At 44.9% G+C, this 23,409-nt stretch overlaps 1 long non-coding RNA gene across 9 annotated transcripts in view; it reads right to left on the bottom strand.

The window, feature by feature from the left end:
- Positions 1–23,409, bottom strand: part of LOC117811349 — a 113,682-nt gene that overhangs the window by 53,154 nt on the left and 37,119 nt on the right. For all 9 annotated transcript variants that reach the window (XR_004630981.1, XR_004630982.1, XR_004630984.1 and 6 more), the window contains one exon: positions 7,832–7,989. This is a non-coding gene — a long non-coding RNA (uncharacterized LOC117811349). The remainder of the gene's footprint in view (positions 1–7,831; positions 7,990–23,409) is intronic.

Below are 23,409 nucleotides of genomic sequence, written 5' to 3'. Positions count from 1 at the left end.
AGTAGGCTTGGTGGAAGAGGTGAGTTTGGAGGTGGGATTTGAAGGTGGTGGGAGAGGGGGAATTTTTTTTCAGAACGCTGTAATTTCAAAGATATTGAGATTACAAGTCTTCCAATGAGAGGCACAGCTGATTTGATTGACAGGCGGGAACACTGTAGCTGTTGGCTAGGAGACTCAAACTCCGCCTCTTTATGTCACAATCGCTCGACAGCAGCAATATGTTCTCCTCAGACTCTTTCCAAACAGAGCAGGTCTAGACCGTACTCTATGTTCTACTATTAACAAAGACCCAACATCAAGACCGGATCAGATCCAGTCCCATCTTCCAGACAGGACTCAGTCTGATATCATATTAATCCACCATGAGCAGAGCACTTTGCAGCATTTAGCAAGTTACAGTGGCGAGGACAAACTTCCTTTAACAGGCAGAAACCTCCAGCAGGACCAGACTCATGTTAGACACACATCTGCTGAGACCGTGTTGGAGAGGGGAAGAGAGAGAGAGCCCTAATTACAAACACCTGGACAAATCCTGGATCATATGACAGTCAAAGCTTCTGCAGCCTGATGCATGTCCCTCCAACACCTTCAGTCTGCTTTTTAAAGAGACCAGCTCCATCAGACCCAGATTCTAAGCTGCAGGAGAGCAGTATCTGTAAAACTCTTCTTCTCCATTTCAAGGGGACAGAAAACAAAAAATAAGTCCTGTGACCGGGTCAGAGAGCGAGGACTGGAGCGTCAAGCACTTCTCTAATTAATCAAATAACGTACATAAGAGGGATTGCCTCATAGATCAGGCCATGCCGGTGATTTGCAGACGATGCAAGCCAGCCAACTTGAGTGAGAGACCGGTTCACTGGTCTGAGTAAAGGATCTGAAGATGCATGCATATATAAAACATCACTTAAGTCAATCAGGAGCATTAAAGCAGCAGCATGTGTTAATGTTGCATCTTATATCCTGATGACGGTGATGATGTCAGCTGCAGCTCTGTCACTGCGTCGTTTTAAAACTGATAAACTGCAACGATACCAATGAGTAAGGACGGGGGTGGGTGGCGTGACTCAATCATGGTAAATTAAGAAGCAGCTTACCGTTATATAAGAGCGTCGATGCTTTGCAGTAATCGTGTTTGATGTCATTGATACGTTTTTAATTGCATTATTAAATATGTGCATTGAGTCATTATTTAATTTGTGCATGCTTCACGTTCAAACGGATGAAAGTGATGCAGACTGGACTTTAAAGAAGCCTGTGAGCTCATCCATAGCCTACCTATAGATGAGAGAGGTGTTCATTTGTTTGATATGTTGTATTAATCTGAAGATTTGATGACACATTTAACTAACGATACACAGATCTACACAGCTAGATTCTCAATGTGATTTATTCTGGATGTTTTAAGAGTGTCGGTAACTCAGTTCATGCTCCAGCTTTGGCAAAGACGCATCATCAAACAGTTACTGCACAAAAAAATAAATTATTTCTTGTTTCGATTAAAAATGTGCTTTTATTTTGAAAGGACTTGCTAGATCTTAAGTTACCAGGGTGAACGAAACAACTTAAAGAAAGATTAAATGCATGACATTTTTGGACTTTTCAGCAGCCTTTGAGGAGACGTTCTCTCTCTCTCTCTCTGCTGCTGCCATGTCTCTACATCTCTATTCATAATTTTCATGTGATGTCACACACTTATGGCCCCGCCCCCCTGGAGGGCAAGAAGGTCTTCCTGCTGCTACAGGCTATGGGGAAATAAGCGGACTCTGCTGCCAAATAAAAAACGATTTAAACATTTTAAGAATCCCATTCAGGAAAGAAAACCCTGAGAGGAGGAGATGTGGATTGATTCTGTTAGACGCTATGCTGTCCCTGCTGGGGGAACAGGTTTTACAAGAAGAGTTTCTGACCCTACAGCCCTCAAACTGCTGCGTTACTGACCCGACCGGATCCTAAAAGCATTTATCTGTCTGTACTTTTATCCTCTTTCATCCTGTCGGCGCTGTAAAGGGAAGGATTCTTGTTTAGATGAATGTAAACATCACCAACGTGAAGTTCAGGCAATATAAATATGCCTTAATCTGAAGAGATGGATGATTCACAAGCCTGTGCTGCAGCTCAGAGCGTTCATTTGAAGCTGTTATTTTACTCTTTATGACCTCCAGGGTTCACGCTGGTCACGTGACTGACACAGCGCCCTCTGCTGGCTAAAGAAGGATGCTGATATTCATTTTTCATCTCACAGATTCAAAGTGTCTCGCATGTTTGCAGCTCTCTCCTGAAGTTTCATTGGATCTCTAAACTCTGGTACTCCTTGTTTACTCCTTTATTTGAAGTCATATCATCCATTCATCTGCACCTCTTCATCGTCTGCCTCTGAACTGAACAGAAAAGTACTACAGACTCACAGTGTCCAGTTTTCTGTCTACTCATTCTCAGAGAAAAACGAGCACATGTACGCGGTCAGGCGTCAGCCGGGAGTGCAACCGGGTCATAACCAGTCCGGCTGCAGAAAAGCTCAGACGGCTCTGATGCTTCTGGTCTGCAAATATAGCTACTAGCAATTCCAACCAGTCTGTTGGCTTTGTGGGGCGGCAGTAGCTCAGTCCAGAGGGGCTTCAAGGGTCGTCGGTTCGAGTCCCAGTATGGACGAAGTTTGGCAAATGGACTGGTGGCTGGAGAGGTGCTGGTTCACTTGCCTGGGCACTGCCGAGGTGCCCTTGAGCAAGGCACAGAACCCCCAACTGCTCTGGGTGAGCTAGTTGATGGCAGCATCCTGACTCTGACATCTCTCCCAAAGTGCATGTTCACTCCTTGTTTACTCCTTTATTTGAAGTCATATCATCCATTCATCTGCACCTCTTCATCGTCTGCCTCGTTATCCGGCTCTCCGATCCTTTTGTTTTAATGTGCAGAGGTTTGATGGTCCGGCAATTATTATATCCAAACTTACAAGTTTTAACGACGCTCGTTTCACTCACACTGGTTTAATGATCCATTAACATTCACACACTTTCATATGAATGGTTTCCCTTCTTTACATTAAGAAGCAGAGTCTCCTCCACCATCCTTTGAGCTGGACTCTCCTCTCTAATATGTAATCTTTTACCTCTGACAATAACTACTTTGTCTTGTTTGCTCCCCCTCCAAGTATCCATGGCAGTTCATTAGTTTCTGAGCTTCCTGGTGCGATCTTGTTATTAATGCGTCCTCGCTGCGGTAACACCTGCAGCTTGTGTTTTTTCTCTCTTTCATTAAAAACTGACCGCTGACTAATTCCAAGAAGTAGACTGTGCGGCTTTAATTGGAGGAAAATACAGTTTCACTGTAAACAAACAAGTTTTGACACTTGTGCACACCCCGAGCAAGGACAGGTAACACACACCTGAACATGCCTCATTATGTTCTGTACAATGCTTACTCTGCCCTCAACACACCGCCTCCAACTCTCTGCAATCTAAGCAACATTATCTGCAGAAGGACAACAGGGAAGAAGTGCACTTGTGGCTGTGGGTGGACAACAATGCACTGTAATGATAAACTGTGAGGTGGGGAGGGGGAGAGAGAGAGAGAGAGAGAGAGAGAGAGAGAGAGAGAGAGAGAGAGAGAGAGAGAGAGAGAGAGAGAGAGAGAGAGAGAGAGAGAGAGAGAGAGAGAGATTCATTTTAAAGGGCTGTGCAGTATTTTTCTACGTCTACAGGCTCCACTACGATATACATTCATCTTTCAGGCCCTGGAAACCCAATCATCACCGGTACACTAACTTTCTCCAGGACCGGTTCAGTAACTTTCCCCAGGACCAGTCCACTGACTCTCCCCAGGACCGGTTCAGTAACTTCCCCCAGGACGGGTTCACTAACTTTCCCCAGGACCAGTTCACTAACTTTTCTCAGGACCGGTTCACTAACTTTCCTCAGGACCGGTTCAGTAACTTTCCCCAGGACCAGTCCACTGACTCTCCCCAGGACGGGTTCACTAACTTTCTCCGGGACTGGTTCACTAACTCTCCCCAGGACCAGTTCACTAACTTTTCTCAGGACCGGTTCAGTAACTTCCCCCAGGACCGGTTCACTAACTTTCCCCAGGACCAGTTCACTGACTCTCCCCAGGACCGGTTCACTAACTTCCCTCAGGACCGGTTCACTAACTTTCCCCAGGACCAGTCCACTGACTCTCCCCAGGACCGGTTCACTAACTTCCCTCAGGACCGGTTCAGTAACTTTCCCCAGGACCAGTCCACTGACTCTCCCCAGGACCGGTTCACTAACTTCCCTCAGGACCGGTTCAGTAACTTCCCCCAGGACGGGTTCACTAACTTTCCTCAGGACCGGTTCAGTAACTTTCCCCAGGACCAGTCCACTGACTCTCCCCAGGACGGGTTCACTAACTCTCCCCAGGACCAGTTCACTAACTTTTCTCAGGACCGGTTCAGTAACTTCCCCCAGGACCAGTCCACTGACTCTCCCCAGGACCGGTTCACTAACTCTCCCCAGCACCGGTCCACTTACTCTCCCAAGGACAGGTCCACTAATTCTCCCCAGAACTGTCTCCAAACAGCTCCGTCTGACACCCTGAGCCGAGCTCCTCTGCGTGCACATACTACACTTTAGCCTCCTCTGCTCCGGGCGTCCCATGGTCCTGATCCCCCGGAGACTACGGAGTGATAAAACTAATAAATGATAGAAGTCCTGATCCTGAAGGATTTTGTGACTCAGCACTCAGAGACCATTGTAAATGAATAATTTTCAGACTCTGGAGTTTTGATGTCTTTAGATTCAGAGTCAGACGGCTCAAACATGCAGGCTGTGAACTCTCTCTTGACCTGTCAATCAAAGAGTTAGGCCACGCCCACACAGAGAAATGCTCTGACCTTTAAAATAAGATGTTATGAACAGAGTTTTTTCAGAGTTGTGGATGTTTATTTTCACTCAGATTTTTGTTGAAGCTTGATTACACATTTAATTTTGATATTCTATGTGAATTTTAAATATTCCATTTACGTTTCCTGAGGCTTTAAAGGTCGGAGGAACATGCTCCCTTCACGGCTGCACACCCTGCCTCTCCTTTTACCGCAGTGTTCCTCCTCTCAGCGAACATTACAGCCAGCAGCTGTGAAATGGTCCTCATGCTGGCCCGTGTTCATGTGGTGCATTTACATTCTTGTAAACACACGGACACAGCATGTGATGAAAACAATAAAACGTTATGAAACACGGCTCCGCAGCCTCACAGGTTGTAAAAATTCAAATTGGCAATTACAGAGCTTAGATTGAAATTAACCTCAGACGAGACGGGCGTTAACCTCTGATACACGCAGTTTAAATACGAATGAAAGGAGGATAAACGGAGACAGGATGAGTAAATAGAGAGACATGAAACATCCGGATGCTTTCACACACAGGATGTTAAGTTTGCCATGCTTTCACATTCACAAGGTCTCAAGTAGGGATGTAAATTAGATTAATCAATAAAAAACATTGAGTTTTCTTATGTCAAAAACAAGACCAAATACTGTTTTTCCCCTTATATTCATTTTGTTGCTGTGGAAAATACAATTAACTGACAGTATTTGTTACGGGTACAACACGTTTAACATGCTGAATATCAACAATCAGGCTCATAAAAATATTCTCCACGGACATACAGTCTTATAAAGAGAAGGTTCAGACTGCTAACTGTGGTTTTGCTGCATCAAGAGAGCTGAACAGAAAAGTACTACAGACTCACAGTGTCCAGTTTTCTGTCTACTCATTCTCAGAGAAAAACGAGCACATGTAGGTGGTGAGGTGTCAGCCGGGAGTGCAACCGGGTCATAACCAGTCCGGCTGCAGAAAAGCTCAGACGGCTCTGATGCTTCTGGTCTGCAAATATAGCTACTAGCAATTCCAACCAGTCTGTTGGCTTCGTGGGGCGGCAGTAGCTCAGTCCATAGGGGCTTCAAGGGTCGTCGGCTCGAGTCCCAGTATGGACGAAGTTTGGCAAATGGACTGGTGGCTGGAGAGGTGCTGGTTCACTTGCCTGGGCACTGCCGAGGTGCCCTTGAGCAAGGCACCGAACCCCCAACTGCTCGGGGTGAGCTAGTTGATGGTAGCATCCTCACTCTGAATTCTCTCCCTAAGTGCATGTTCACTGCATGTTTGTGCATAAAAATGTATATGCACCAAAACTGTGTGTAACTGTGTAGCATGACCAAAAAATATAACACGAGTGGAAAAATTGAATTTCTTAATAAAGTATGTTTCTTTCTTCTTACTTCTTGTATCCAAAGGTGGGAAAATGTCCTGATTAAAGTTGTTAACCTTCGTGTCCGTGTCGTTGTTGGCAGCAGTTGCGTATTAATCCGCTTTAAAAAGCGCTCGTGGAGACCGGGCACACAGATGCAGCCGCCAGCTGAGCATCTCTGCTGTGTGCAACATGTTAACCAGCTGATTCGCTTTGAAATATGCTTTAAACTTCAAACACCTCCCTGATAGCTGAATGTAATATGAGACTATCCACCACACGTCCTTGGGTTCGATCCCCACTGGATGGTGATGCCACCATTCATGGATCCTCGCATGATCCAAGGAAGATCTCCTGTGGACTACTACCCTGGTGCTGTCCACTCTTCAGCAGGAATGATGAAACCCATGATGCATCAAGATCATAGCGGAGTGTAATATGGAGATCACGTGATGTTTGTTCCACGTGAAGGAAAATTTATAACAAAATTGCGTGTTTTGAGTAAGTTCTTAATAATCATGTTTACATCCCTAGTCTCAACTCATCTTAAAATATGAAGCCCATGCAGAAGTGTCAAAAACTGCAATTCCTCAATTGTCCACTAGAGGCTGGCTGCAGAACACTGTAAACCACATACACACCCATTCAAAGAAGACGATCTTTACAGCAGGAATAAACATGTTTACAGCCTGGTTCAAAAAAAAATGTTCAAGTCTTAATAACTCATGTCTCTATCAGCACACACTGTCCTGAGGTGAATTTATCATAACTCGTTATTATTGAAGATATTAAACTTACGAGTTATGCCCAAATAAGGGCGTGGCTCTCTCATTTGACAGGCAGGAACCAAGTAGCTGTTAGCGAGGAGGATAAAGGCCCGCCTCTTTACCTCACATTAGCTTGACAGATGTTAGGCCAAATCAGCATTTCCAATATGGCACCCACTGACGATAGGTTTCAGAACAGAGCTTCAGGAAGAGATGGGTGACGTCACGGATACTACGTCCATTTATTACACTGTCAATGGGTCCAACAGCTTCCTGAGGTAGAGGTCTTTGCTACGTTTGAGTGAGCTGTCACTTCTTTGTTTTTTTACAGACCTGTGTTCAAAGAATGTCGTCTCATCTCTTTGCAGATCCTGTTCTCTAAATGTTTGTCAGGCTCCTTGAGCAATAAACCCATCTTTGGCTTTAGATCATAGTAAACAGTGTTCAGGCCACAAGTTTGAACCCTTTCAGGAGACAGTTTCGAGTCTACAAGATATTTGATCCAGTTTTCCTGCAGGTTTGTCCCTCTCTCTTTAGCATGACCTGGTTGCAACTTCTGTAGCTTCAGTTTTAGCCACACGTGCAACAGCAGCAATGACTACATCAGAAGTTTACCCGAGCCTCCTTCATGACACTTTGTGCACTTACAGAACTTATCCAATAAAAGCTGTGAGTGAGACAGTCGAGATGAGACATTAAATATCGTCCCTGAAAGTCGGTCCCGGTCTGCCCCCCATCACCGCTATGTCAGGGTCTAGTCCAGCCCCCGCTCAGAGACCTCCAACTCTTGATTGCCACGGGAGATTAGCTGACCTCAGGACCCGACTGAAGCTAGTATTACTCACCTTGACCGTGCCCTCGCCCCTCTGCAGGTTTCCAATCAGAACCGGCGCCGAGCTCCCATTCCCCTGCAACCGCACGAAGAGGTCACGGTTCCCTGGAACATCTGCCCGTGACAAATAGCTGCTGGAGGGTTGAGCCCGCAGAGACGAGATGAGAGGGTCTGCATAATGGAGAGAGGGAGGATTAAAGGTACAGTGTGTGAACAGGACCGGGCTACAGAGCGGATCGCCTGGGGGCAGGGCAGCAGTCCTCCAGGCAGCCCTCGGAGACGGAGCCGTAATTGTAGAATAACACGGAGAAGTTCTCCAAGAGGGAGTCAAAGTAAAACAGAACGCTGGTGAAGTTCTGCTTTGTTTCACTTTCATTAATCATCAAATATTAATCCTCTTCTTTGGGACCGAGGCGGTGAAAGTTTTCATTCTCAACAAACAGGCGAATAATGTCTGCAACATCAACGAGCGTGGACCGCCTCCACCGCCGTCCACGCTCCTGATGCTCCTGACGTTCTTTGATGAGGCATGCGTTGCGTGCTTACTCAGGAGGATTTCTGGTGTAGTCCTTTCTGATTAGCATCGTGGTGAACGTCTTACCTCAGGTTCACCTCCAAACTTTCAGAAAACACACTCAGAGAAGGAAGCAGAGAGAGAGAGAGAGAGAAAGACAGCAGAGGGTGAGAGAGCACAGGGATGGTGGAGGAGATGGCGAGACCAAAGATGTTTAAAACATGAGGGGGTTTTGTTGCCTGTGTTTTGCTCTCAGCCATAATTAAATTCTTAATTAGCGAGCCCTCTGGAAGAAACACACCGAGATAGAATTCAATTTGGAGCCTTAACTCATTTGGCCAACAGTGGAGGAGAAGACGGAGGGGAAGAAAGAGGCAGAGAGGAGGTAAGGAGGCGAACCCAGCGGCAGCAAATGAGCGCACTGTTTTAACTTGAACTCGCTGTGTTAGCGCTGCTCCTGCAAATATATCTTTAACTACCACATCCTAATGAAGATCAGTCCTCACAGAGAGAGGGTGGAGGAACGGGGGAGATGCTTTTAGTCTGACGCCCTTGAATCTGTTCAGCTTGTGAAATTATGATTTCACAGTTTTATGCATGAATTCTGTCTGCACAACAGATCCGTCCTGGTGAACTTGGGAAGAAGATTTAAAGACAGAGGGGAGAGCTGTTATTGAGCTTTGATTGCAGAGATGCATGATACCCTGAATCATGGGGATGCATGCATATATGATATATCACCATAATCAATCACAGACAGAAATGTGGCCTCCACATTGTTTTTCTTGGAGATGAAAGTGAAGCAGGATTGAAGAAATGACAATATTAGAATTAAGAAGACCATGAACTTTGTCTTTTGAGTGTTTAAAACTAGTTTTGTGAAGACTGAAACGCCGTCTGAAGCTCTTGCATGCTTTTGTTATGGAGGACACATGGGTGTAAATTCAAAGTTCAAAGTCTTCTTTATTGTCAAAAACTGCAGTATGCACCAGACATACAGAGGATTTGATATCACGTTTCTCTCTCAGACCCGCAACAACAACAACAGATAAACAAAGGAAAGCCAAAAAAAGATAAGCTCAAATTAAAAAGAAGAAGCTAATAAAAATAATAAAATACAGTTTAAAACAGTGCAACAGTGAACAGACATTCCACTACACATCAAAGTGTCCAGATTTTACACACCAGTTCATGACCCTAGATGAGGAAAATTCAGAAAATGTCATGAAGAAAAAGAAAGGATAACCAGTACTTTGGTCAACACAAAAACTGAAAAGGGTCAAATTGACCCTTAACATAATATAAGGGTTAAGATCAATATAAAAGCATAAAGTAATAAAATAAATATAGAAAACCAGACTGTTATTGAGGCTTTTAAACCTAAACTAAAAACGTATCTATTCAAACGTCCAGGAGGGCAGCGTTTGTTCGGCCTTTGACTTCACCACCTCGTCATTTTTCTTTTAAATTGCACTTAAAATAAATTCCTCCCATGGACTCCGTCACACACGCTGTGACCCAGATCATCTTCCACCTCAACCCTCCGCGTAAGCTTCGTCTCACTCCACCAGGAAACCATCAAACCCTACCCCACAGGCTGCGCTGAAAACTTCAACTCATCGAAGTGGGAAATATAGAATCAATTTTTTAATACGTCTGCCGAAGTCTTTAGTCACGCCTGGCCTCTCCTGGCCGGCACATGAACAGCTGTGACATGGCTGCGAGGCTCTGAGGAGGAGTGTGGATTTGCCGCAGCCCTTTGATGTGTCAGCAGTGCGTTGGCGGCACACCTCTGTGCAATATTGAAATGTGATGCAATGACGATAGGTGAGGGGGAAGAACTGCCAGCGGCTAATTGAATACGCTCTGCCCTGCACGCAGTACCCCGCCTGCAAGTCCTCAATTCACCCCCTTGAAATTGCAGATGTGTTGTGTGTTTGTGCATGAGCGAGTGTGAGAGTGTGTGATGACTCTGCTGCAGGAAGTGTGATTCTACTGCATATAGGTGCGTTTGCATGAGTGAGTCAAAGTGAAATGAACGAACAATGATGCAAACTGCGAGATCACCCGGCTTCAAGTTGTGAAAATACACTGAAAAGATAGAACCCACACTCCAGTTAGAAAGCCTAACTCCATGAAATGATGGTAAGCTAAAGGGTCAACTCTGCAGTGATCCAGTGAACACCCAGCTAAGTTGACAAATTTGCTCATGGTCCGACCTTCACGGGCGCCGCAGAGCTCTGCTGATCTGGAAGTAAGCATCCGGCATCCTGGGAGAACGCAGGCCTCATGGCCGGTGGAGTGGAGCTGAGAGCGAGGGGGGGAGATTGTGCAGTCAGATCAGCTCTGCGGAGGCGAGGGTTTAGAGGCTTTAACGTGTACGCGGCACATGTAATCCCCGAGCCCCAGGGTTGGACTGTGTGCCAGGAGGATTCTCAGCGATGCTGCCATCCTGAGAAACACTACCAGAAGATATTTTACTTATATCCACTGATGAAATGTTTTATCCTCACATGCACCAGTTGTCTTCTTCTCTAAAGAAGTCTGATACACTCCCGATTATGATGTTTATCTTTTCACTGTATCATGAAATCCCCCTGAAGGCTCCATTTGTCTGCTTGCATCTTAACCAATGAGTGGGTTGTCTTTGATTCATCAAACAAAATCATCAGATGTGATTCAGAGAGTGTGCAGCAGCTCTGCAGGACTACTACATAATCTAATCAACTTATTAGACACACTATTCAAATATCAAGGACACTGGATCACCGCTTCTCCATATCCTGGACTAAAAACGACACCTCTGATGTGCTGAACAAGAAGAAGGGGACACTAGGCACATTGAAGTTTTGTGCGCTCTGTGTTCACCGCCTCCTCTTTCTCCTGTCTCTACCCTTCCCTTCCCTTGGATCGCACCTCCCAGAGGGAGGATGAGGAAACCAGGCGTCAGCACTGCCGCATTGTGCAGGGAGAAAGCAGAGGGAAAAAGCCTCTTTGCAGGATGTTGCTATCTTTTAAGTCGTGAGCGTGGTAAGAGACGGGGATTTTTGCAGAACCGGGGACAAAACAGACAAATCTTTTACTTTTTACTTTACATGAAATATGATAAATAGAGAAATAGGACGTAGTCACAGAGAGGATATCCACATCCTAAATAACTCAGCTCTGAAGGTGAGGTCATTCAACTTATACTGCCAACTATCTCTTTAAAAAATCAACACTTTTGACCAAATGTGACGTCAGTAAGGACAACTCTCGCCAAAAGAATTAATTAACTGCATGCAATAAGCTCCCTGAGGCAGTGAGAGCTCACCTCCCCTCTCTTTTTATGTGCATACATGAGAAGCCATGCAGGGAGAGCAGCAGCAAAGACCCCAAATGGAGCATCAGTTACAATACATATGACACTGGTAAAATCAGACACAGCAGGAAGGAGGAGCTGAGGTGGAGGAGGGATGTGAAGCAGTTTGCAGGGAGAGCAGCAGGAGGAGGCAGGCAGAGCAATTTAAATAGAACGCACATCTTGATATTTGCTGATTGGATGTGTAGATGTAATCAGCTGAGCTGTCAGCTGATATGGGCGGGTGTTAATATCAGCTGATGCTCTGTCAGCCGTGCTTGACTTCATGGCCTGAACTAACGCTGTGCTCAATTCGTTTCTAAGAGATGTTCTGAAGCGGCTAGTTTCTTTGTTGTTTCAATGGAAGTTTATATGCTGACTACTTGACAGATTTTAAGGTTAGAAAACATTCAGAAAACAGTCCAAATTGAGCATCATTTTGGAAATGTGGCACATTTTTAACTCTAAACATCTATAACGGGTGCAGCACACGAAAACAGAAACAAGCAAGTTGTTTCTCTTCATTTTAGAAACACTCACACAACAATACAAAAGAACTTGGCAACAGTACCGTGGGGGGAAAAGCAGAAAACGTCGTTGAGGAGGCAGCAGGATCAGAATCAGGTATCAGTCCGTGATAAAACACAATCCAAGTAGGGACAAGGCAGAAGACAGGTCAAGAAAGATCACTGGAAAGTCTTGCATGAGAGCTAAGAACAAACTTGCAAAGAGTTGGTGGACAGGGGAGGTTCAAATACTGGCTTGATGAAGATGAGTTGCAGCTAGGTGCTCAGGTGAACTGAGAGGCTTGATGAAGTGGGCGTGACCGACAGGCAGGGAGCAGCAGAGGAGAGGTGAGTGGAAAAATACTGAGAACCAGGAGCAGAGTTGTGACAGGATCATAGGGTCTGCAGGTCAACATTGTTTGCAGAGTGTGACTAACAGTAGCAGAGCTAGCACCACCTTGCAGGTTAACGTCCACATGCCTGTGCTGGTTACACGTTGCTCTGGTTATAGCATTATTAGCAACCCTGGCTAGTGTCAGGCGGCTGTGCTACTACCTGATCAACTTCTGTCTGTCTCTGATCCGCTGTCAGATCCCCCCGGCTGCGTTTTCAGAACACAGCATGGAGCAGGACTGCTGGACAGCTAGAGTCATGTGACCAAGGTTTTCCTGCGGCAATCACTGAATCAAGGATTCTCCTCCTCCTCCTCATCCTTGTTGTCTTTCTGGTCCTCTGAAAACCTCTGACCTGTTGACTCCAGGCCTGGCTCCGCTCATCATGACTTTGGTTTGTTGTTGTAGTTAAGTGAAATACGATCTGGTGATAACACAGAGTGTTTTATTCTGAAAATTAACCGGATGTTTTCATTTTGTTTTGGTGAAACCTGACTTCCTGTCCCGCTCCATCTGCTCTGTTGAGATTGATGCGTCGTGCTCCGGCATCCGGCAACAAATAGAAGTCTTGTGTATCTGATGTACCTTGTGAGACGCAGCCGGATCGCAACGGAGTGGATCCAGTGGAAGTTAACACATTGACTAGAATAGAAACCTATCAGATCCGGTGCTGTGATAGCTCGGAAAGTGGTGCTTAAAAACCAGGACGTTTAATCTTTGCAGGTATAATCAATGTGTGCTGTGGCTGATGATGATGTTAAAAGTAGCATCCCTCCTCCGTCTGTAACAGATTTGATGTCCTTGAATTAATCTTTCCCTTTCCTGACTGAGCAGCTGCTTCATGAAGAAGCGAGCGCAACAGTTGATGCAGCTCATGATTTATGCAATCAGATCTGAGCACGAGCTACAGAGAGGATCTTGATCTTCTAAGAGGTCTTCAGAGGAAATCATCTCATGAGAGTTTAGAAAAGTCAAAATGACTCTGATCTGATGGGATAAAAAAAACACGACGCTTCATGCTGGCTTATTATCAGAGAAACAGCATCCATTAATCAAGCATCGAAGAGCGAGGTTGTATCACATACTGTATTCCCATTTTGAGATGTATGAACACATGAACAGTCAAATTAAATCAGATTATTAGATTAAAGGCAGAGCGTGATCAGGATGTTACACATTAGTGCAGACTCTCGTTCATTCGGCTCAAAGGAGACGAGAGGAGCTGTTTAGTCAACGGAAAATTACACCTTTAATTTCAAACAAGCAGGAAAAAATGAAATCCCCCTCTCAAGCATCTCTGTGTCATTCTGCCAGGAAGCACACGCTGTTGTTTGGGGCATTAATTGTTTCTCTGCCGCTGAGCATGGGGAACTGATTTCAACAATTACAGAGGGCCTTATTTCCTCCTGTTTCCTGTGAAGTACCTGTCAGCCTGAGGTCTGCCCTGAGACAAGCTTATTTACTCCATCACACTTCTCTGCTGCAGCGAGTAAACGCAGACCTGCCAACACTCCCGGTTTAGGCGGGAGTCTATCTCTCTTTAACTTATTCTTGTATCTCGGGGTCTTGTCCGTGAGTGGGGGTAAAATGTAGCGTGAGATGGACAGGCGGATTGGTGCAGCGTCAGCAGTGATGAGGACGTTGTATCGGACCGTCGTGGTGAAGAGGGAGCTGAGTCGGAAGGCAAAGCTTTCAATTTACCAGTCGGTCTACGTTCCAACCCTTATGATATCACTAAACTCTACCTGATAACCTCAGGAGGAGACGCAGAGGAAATCTCTTCCTTCTTTAAATAAAGAGCAGAAAGCAGCAGAGGCTGAGGATGCAGAGGTTACTGTAGGTCAGATCACATTTAGCTGTAGGTAATAAATAGGATTTAAAGGATGCAGATAAATGACTTTAAAAAGCACATAGATATGTAGATTCATGTTACAGAGTCTCCCTCATTGAAATAATACTATAATGATATGAACATCAAAATATGGCTGTTTTCTGTGTCTGTGCCTTTAAATGAGAATGAGCTCTCTGACCACGCCCCCTCAGGAAGTGGGTGTGGCCTCGGATGTTTACATGTTGGCTCTGATGTTTACATGTTGGCTGAATATACACGGCTGCTCACAGACCCGCGTTACTTCAACCCTCTGAATCTGATCCAGAATCTGATCCTGACGGAGAGGCGCCTGCAGCAGGACCTTTCTGAACCATTGGTCACAGATTTAGTGTTTCTTGTTGTTTTATTTGTCAGCATGTCGACGTGTGTCTTGGTACACAGCTACCAACATGTAGCTATGTGGCTATGCTAACTAGCGCTAGCACTTTTCCATGAAAACTAAAAATCATCCACTAGATCTTCAAATCTGCAGACGTGGGGAGTCAAAGCGACCTTTGTGTTTATTAAGACAGCCTACAACTAGCATGCCTCCCTCCTAAGCTCCTTGTTAGCACACATGTGTGCAGGGAATGAAAAACAGAGGAGGGGTTGAGTTGTATTTTATACAGTCTATGGGCTGAACAAGCTCCGAGCTCTGACTTCCTGTTACAGACCGGATGGCGTTGTGACGTATGAAAAACACTGAAAACTGAAACGGCTGGTTTCAGCACACATTTACAGAAAGGTGGAGAAATCAGAACAGGGGCAGAATGGATTCTTTTCATTCTCGGGGGGTTTATAGACATGCCAGGGAAACATATTTCAGGTAGAGAACCATTAAAAAGTCCATTTTGCATGATATGTCACCTTTAAAAGAGTTAAAATGAATAAAATCACACAATAAAAGATTTCCTGTAAAAATGAGTCTTGAGTAACAACATAAAACTGACTGACTCTGCAGGTCTGATCTCCTCTGGCAGGCTGTTCCAGAGTGTAGGAGCCCTGACTGAAAACGCCCTGTCCCCATTGGTTCTCAGTCGGGTCCTTGGAACAGCGAGCAGAGCACTGCCAGAGGATCTCAGACTGCATCCAGGTTTGTAGGGGGATAAAAGCTCAGAGATATATAGAGGGATGAGTCCATATTGAGCTTTAAAAGTCAGTAAAAGAATCTAAAAATCAATTTGCTGGGTATAGGCTGATTTTACCATACTGCAGAAAGTCTCCCTGTTTATCACAGTGCAATGTTGGCAGGTATGAGTACACGGTATCTCTCTTTAATAGGAGCCCTACTTAAACATGAGGGGAAGCTGTGTGCTGACATGCAGAGCAGATTGATGGGCGCTGTGCTACTTTAAAAGACTGTTTCCTGCTGGTTGGAGGGGGTTAATTATATCTAGGTCACTGTTTTTTGATGAGATCTAAGGATGTGTACCAACCAACCGACACAAGCAAAAAAAAAAAATGCATATAAGCAAGAATACAAAAAAGCAGTTGCATGTATGCGCATGTGCAGAAAACACACACTTGCACTGTGAATCCACAAATATTACATTCAGAAGCCTCTGGAGAAGCTAAGCCACTGGATGGTTGCCTGGAAACTGGGTCATCTGAAGTCTTAAATGCAATCTTTTTTTAACAAATTCCAAGTAATTCTTTTAATCTTCAACATCTTGCATTCGCGTTGGATGCTGGAGAAAATGTGGAGCAGTGTTACAAGCGAGGACCGTCCCAGATTGCACGCTGAGCAGAGCCGGTGTGGCCGTGCCTCCTCGGCGACGGCGTCACGTTGGGTGACGGAACGTTCTGACCAAGTAAATATCTGATCAAAATTTAAGGAGAACACGGTGCAGCTCAGGATCGCAATGTGCTGCACAAGCGACGAGGAATAAAGGGCAGCACGCACAAATTGTTGTAATTAAATATGGAGGGAACAACACAGAGAGGGACAAAGGAGGAGAAGCCCTGCTGGGGTCTGGGGTAATCACAGACAGAAGCTCTTTTTCTGTCATTCAAAAACAGTCCAAGGTGCAGCCCAGGGTTTCTGCAGAGTTTCAATACCTGCTGTTTACTCTGTGAAATATCCTTAAAAACACACTGGGACCAACTTAAGTTTAAACCAGAGAGATTCTTGAAGGCCAGCTGCAGTTTTTATATCTGTTAAAAGTCTACTTTAAACCCTTCTGAGGAGGAACCTCTGTTACATTGTGACTTTGTGAATCTGTGTCTGCAGGGACGGTTAGACTTGGTGGTCCAGGACTGCATTAGCATAAATTATTGTGGCCTGATGTGCACGCTTCAGGCCCCGCTACATGTTCTGTTTACTTTGTTACAAAGATTCAGAGTGGATAGTGTTAATGTAGAGCTGATACATGATGCTGTTCATCATACAGACGTGATTACAGGGAAGAATAAAAGAGGAGACGTCGGAAATAGGAAATGCACGACCGATGTAAATGCAGGAAATACCATAGCATCGAGCGGACCAATCACAGGGCTTCCACGCAGAAGTATAAACCAGGTTTAAAACTCTGCAGTCGAGGACTTCAGAAGACAACTTCTCGTGTACGCACCAGAATACTTGTTAAACAAATCAGTAATGTTTTAACTACAATAGGCGCAAAACTTGTGCCATAAATTGCATATATGCTGTAATACCACCACCAGCCACAAGCCAAAGCTGTAGCATGGCTACTGTCATAATGCTTTAGCTTTAAAGCTCTACTACTTGGATGTAAACAATCACAGATGACAGACGACATCTTGAAGCAAGTCGCAAACTGTTAACCTGGCATTTAACCACTCAACCAGAGGAATGAGGAACAAGCACAGGCATGTGGACGTTAACCTGCGAGGTAAACCAAAAGCTGGTGGTGCTAGCTCTGCAAGTGTTAGTCACACTCTGCAAAATCAATTTGACATTGTTTACCCGCAGATTATGTGTTCCTGTGTTTAGAAGTGTTGGATAATTTGTGCTTTCCTGATCTTTAGACGAGGAATATAAATTTCAGTTGCTCCAAAACATCCCTCGTAAAGACTGTGGGTGTCTTGGATCCCCTCAGCCCCCTTTGTGTGGGGTTTCTGGGGCCACTTAGGGCTGTGCTGAACGCAGACGGAGCAAACTGTGGGGTTGATTTACAGAATAATTTTTTGATTAAAGCTGGGGTTGGCAGTCTCGTAAAACTAGCATGAATTTGAATGTAGCATTTCCTCATGACTCCATCTAACCCCTCCCCCCCTCCCTCAGAGCTCCTCCAAAACGACGCCCCCCCCCCCCCCCCTGCTCAGTTGTACGAGCGCCGCTGACTTGCGACCATATGATGGTGACTGATTCAAAACCGGTCCTCACCAAAACATTATCATAGTGAAAGTTAAAAACACAAATAAACATGGCTGCTGTTAGCACTCACAACTGTCATGCTAGCATTATCCAGTTGTCCTGGTGACACGATATCAGGAGAAAAGTTATAACACATATATAACACTGTAACAGCTCTACTGTTTGTTAAACCTGTTCAGTGTAGATGTTCTTAATTCCTACAGTGTTGACAGTCAGTGAAGGCATCAGGAGAGGTGTAGAGTGTGTGAGCGGGAGAGAGGAGAGACAAGAGGAGAAGTTCTTCATTCATTCAAACATTGATTGTTGTTTTGTTGGTTGTCGTGGTAACGGTCGACAGTGACCGGTTATTAAAGATCAACATGTTCACAAATCGGCTCGTCATCACTACAGCGTCCGGACGGACGCTACAGCACATCTACATTTCTGCAGGACTTACTAAATGTCATTAATTCTTCTGCTTGTCAGAGCCCCCGTGGTGAGAGCTTTTTAGACTCTGATCCAGACTACAGTCCTGAGCAAAGACCCTCATCGGGTCAGAGGGGACAGGCCCGAGGTGGAGCGAGAGGGGCAGGAGGTAGAGTCAGGGGAAGCAGAGGCAGGGGACGGGGAGTGAACGCCGGGGAAATGTACGCTCTGCAGGAGGCGGGCAGAACGGCAGGACGGGATTTGAATGGTTTAAAATTTTGGCACCCAAAAAAGGCTGATTGGTTGGTGTTTTCCAGGTTTACTCCGGCTGTAGATAGCAGCTTTTCTTCGCTCTTTTTTAAGAACACATTATGTATTGATTACCATCAGGACATAAAGATCATTTTAACCAGTAGAACAAAAAGTGTATCTAAATCTGAACAGCAACCCCAGCTTTAAGGCAGCTATACATTAGTAATAACCTAATTTTAGGTTATTGAAATATTTTTAGATAGTTTGATTTCTTGTTTTTGTCGAATGCAGTCTTTCTTTCTTGATCTCATATTTGTATTAGGGATGGGCAAGGATTTTCAATCAGGCTCGATATGTCCATCCCTAATTTGTATATTTTATATTTCCATGCTTTTATTTTCTTAATTCATATTTCTTTTAATGTTAATGTTCCTGTTTTGTTTCTCACTGCTCTGTGTCGGAGCTTTCTCTCTAAATATTCCTTCAAACCTCAAACAGATCTTCACACTCCGGTGTTTTCTCTTTGTGGAGACAAACAATGAGAAGTGACATCAGTGGTAAAAACCCTCCTGGTGTGGCGTTCGAAAACCTCACCCCTCATTTTCAGCTAATTAGGTCATTCTCAGTGGGGGTTGTTAATATAACCCCTGATGCTGTCATATACTGCAGGCTTCATATTTAACACAATCAGGATGAATTCAGCCTTAATGTGAGAAATCTAACACAGAGTATTTACCTCCCTGTGGCACGCTGCCGCTCTGCACAAACATGCTGCAGCATCTCAAGTTAAAAACAGAACCTAACCCTCATGTCGCTTACTTCTCATACCATGCATATACATTCAGATCCATGGAAGTCAGAGCCTTCGTGTTAACCTTAAGTCATCTTTCAGGAACGTCTTCCCAGATGCAAGCGAGCAGTTTTTAGACTGCAGAGTAATGAGTGCAGAGACGTGTCCTTTAGGGCAGCAGGACACATTAATTTTGGAGAGAAGCACATCAAAGTAGAAACCATCTATGAAACTTCCAGTGACAGGAAGTGCCTTAAGACACCGAGCGGTATGAGAGGACTGTGCTGAAGTGCGTTTAAGGAAAGATTGTGTTAACTTTGAGACACATAAAAAGGATTTAAAATAAGAGAAGATTACAGAAGGTTCTGGAACTTAGATAGGACTTTGTTCAAGACAAATGTAATAGTTGTAGGTCTTCAATGTCGAGTGGTTGAAGCCAGACCAGCAAGATACAACGAAGAAGGAGAGAGTGAGTGAGTTCGTTGGAGCTATAAACATATGTATGATGACAGGACAGCTGGGCGGAGATTGGACAGGAACTCAACCTCAGTAGATTTGCAGCAAAGGAGCAGTAGAGGTGGAAACAAGACCAGTTTGCTCAAGCGCTTTGGACCAGGTCTTAGTTATGCTGCTATAGGCTCAGACTGACACACTGGGATCCTGTCTTTCCCTCTCTCCTCTCTCTGCCTGTCTCTCACTTTAACTCTTCCTGTCCCATTAAAGTTACTAACCATAGACCTTTCTGGAGTCCCTGAGTTCCCTTGTCTCGTAGGTTCCTCTGGATCTCTGCTGCTGTGGACGTGGTCCAGACTCCAGCTGCTACAACTACTACTATCCGTCTCCCCACTATCATCTCTCTCTCTCTCTCTCTCTTCATCTCCCTCTATCCCTCTCTCCAACACGGTCTCAGCAGATGTGTGTCTAACATGAGTCTGGTCCTGCTGGAGGTTTCTGCCTGTTAAAGGAAGTTTGTTCCTGCCAACATTTGCACTTCACATAGGTCGTCTAATTTTGTACCAACCAGCTAAATCAAATATATTAGGCTATTTTTTTGTTTGTTCTGTTTTGTCTATTTTGGGATTATCCTATTCATGTATTCCCACAGCAGTGAGGAACATTTAACCTCCTTGAGGGACAGTGGGGGTCGCCGGTCTCTGGCACTGCCATTTTGGGAGTTCTGAAGAACCTCTGGTCTACAAGACGGACCAGGCATGCTGTCTTGATGCTCCCTCTCTCTCTCTCTCTCTCTCTCTCTTCATCTCCCTCTATCCCTCTCTCCAACACGGTCTCAGCAGATGTGTGTCTAACATGAGTCTGGTCCTGCTGGAGGTTTCTGCCTGTTAAAGGAAGTTTGTCCTTGCCACTGTAACTTGCTAAATGCTGCAAAGTGCTCTGCTCATGGTGGATTAAGATGAGATCAGACTGAGTCCTGTCTGTAAGATGGGACTGGATCTGATCCAGTCTTGATGTTGGGTCTTTGTTAATAATAGAACATAGAGTACGGTCTAGACCTGCTCTGTTTGGGATGACTGTTGCATGACTGTGCACTGATTGGCTGACGTCTACCACCTGACAGTGGAGGTGAAGAACGCGCTGAAATACTCCTTTAATGTTATGTTTCTCCTTCCTAGGTCAATGACTCATCAGCAAAGCAATGCTTTAACAAAACAGACACCTCTTTCCAAGAATAGTAAGGTACCTTTACTGCAAACCACACAATGTATGCAAGCCCCTTGAGCAAGCTCCTCACTGAACAACAGAAAAACATCCCCCCATCACATCCCACATGTATTTATTTGTAGATGTTTGACTCAGTTCAGTAAACGTGGTCACTTCATTATTAAATTGCCTCGTTTGTAAAAGATAAATTCGACTGAAGCCTCACACGTCGGTCTCACTTTGGGATTCTTTCTCCCCATTTTTAGGGACATGACACTTCAAAGACGTGGAACACAAAGTTTGCCAGGAACCAACTTAAAGTGTCTCCTTAATAAATACAGTTCAGGCCGAGGTTGCCAAGCTGCACATTTACAAACTCGGTGAAAGTGCTTAACTGGCATGCACACAGAAGGAGATTAATTGGGAGTGCAGACAAATCATTCCTCTGCCACAGTTTGTGCGCACGATGCAGCAGCAGCCTCCTCAGAGAGGTACAGTCTCCTCACAGAAGCAGCTCCACAGTGACGGCGTCTCCTTCCCCAAAAATTGTTCACCATCCTCATCAGCCGGGACGTCATTATGCAGATCCTGTTCTGAATTCCTATCCGGGGTTTTCACACACACCCTGGAGTGTTGCATTATTAGGCCGCTACTCTGATTTATTCTCACTGATGCTCTAGATCAATCTAAATGATGCCTTTCATTTCATGGGTTGTTTGGAATGATGCATGTTAGCGCTCTTTAATTGAGATGTTCAGCCCCTCCCTGGTGTCCCCTCCTGACATTTAGCAGGGGCTCAGATGAAAAAGAGAATTTGCATATCAAACACTGGTTAAACTATCCTCCTGAGAACTCCTTTTTTTTTCTATAGAGCACATTATTTTCTCTGTTGTTTGTTTATCTATTATTTCAGCATCATGGTTATTTGATTATTTTAAAATGAGAGTGTCAGGACTGTTTATGGGATGTGGGTAGACGACGTGAGGAGGCAGGAGGATCTGAGGGATGCTGCTTTGAAACAAGCTCAAAAATCAGGATCAGAATCAGCTTCCTTTGCAGGTACCGGGTTTAACTTTGCATTACATATACGACATCAAACATTTAACTTATACACACAAGACCTAACTCACGATATGATGCAGTTCAAGCTTTAAAGAAGAAATTGCATCATAAAAATTGAGCATAGCGTAAACTGCTCTGCCTGCCTTCTCCTGCTGCTCCCCCTGCAAACCTCTTCACCTCCTCCAACCCAGATTTTACCAGTGTCGTATGTATCATCACTGACACACTCCGTTTGGGGTCTTTGCTGCTGCTCTCCCTGCCTTGGCTTTTCATGTATGCACATAAAAAGAGAAAGGAGGTGTGCTCTCCCCGCCTCAGGCGTTTAGCATTCTACGTACGCACGTGGAAGAGCAGGGAGCTCCAAGAACAGAACCATACCGCCAAATATAACTTATTGCATGCAGATGATAAATTATTTTGGTGAGAGTGGTTATTTCATTTCCTGTTTTTTATTTTGAAGGACACAAAAAGTTCTTCCACTAGACTGAATGAATACAGCAAAATGAAGCGTCCTCTGAAGGGACATAAATCTCTTACGTTGTTGTAATGTCGTCTGTTATGACTCTCTCTCTTACCCCTGCTAGACCGAGGCAGTTTCAGGGCCGGTCCGTAGCAGGCGCTCAATTGAGGTCCGGTTTTTCATGTTTCAACTAAACCGGCTCCCGGCCAGGAAAACCGGTTCTAGAGCAGCTTCAACTCTTTGCTGGCTTGCATCAGGAGCGAGGGGCAGGGGAGGGGTTGCCGTGATCAAAAACACAAACCAAAACAAAAACGTGTTTCCACCATTGTCCTGCAGCGAAAAAACAAGAAAGACTAATGGATTCCAAGACAAAGCAGTCTTCAGCCAAGGAGACAAGCTGCTGTTGTCTGCCGTCATTGTTGTTGTGAAGGAAAGTTTGCGCTAGCGCCACTGGGAAAAGTGGTGAAGTAAATCTGACATCATGACGTAACTCTTCCACGGGTTGGAAAAACCAACGGGTGGTTCGTGACTTCAACCAGCTCCAAACCAGCGCGAGCACCAGCCCAGAAATACAACCCTGTTAGCTTTGGACGAAAAGACGTATCTGATACCTGTAGAGTCACGCAGACACTTCTTATAATATGGCCAGTAGAAAGAGAAAGAAATGTTGTCCATAAGCAGATAGCGATCTTATGTCAAAGCCATAATATAGATGTTAATTTGTGGTCAGATCTCCTTTGTTGTGTTGCCCTGGTATCGTCTTTATGTGGCAGACACTGCCGGTGCATCATGCCGCCATGTTGTACGCCTCTATTCAGCAAGAGACGTAATGATGTCCACAGAGAGAGGGAGAGGAGTCAAAGAGACAGAGCGCTCTCTGCTGTTTTAAAAGGCTTGGGTCATCCCCTTTGCGTACATATTTACATCCTGCGTGGTATCGTTTCATCCAAAAATCCTTGCAGAGCTATGAATGTAAAATAATAATTATAATTCCTTTATAATCC

Source organism: Notolabrus celidotus, chromosome 4 (assembly GCF_009762535.1).
Source record: "Notolabrus celidotus isolate fNotCel1 chromosome 4, fNotCel1.pri, whole genome shotgun sequence".
Classification (NCBI taxonomy): domain Eukaryota; kingdom Metazoa; phylum Chordata; class Actinopteri; order Labriformes; family Labridae; genus Notolabrus; species Notolabrus celidotus.
The sequence above is the reverse complement of the archived record's forward strand: the minus strand, read 5'-3'. Positions and strand labels throughout refer to the sequence as shown.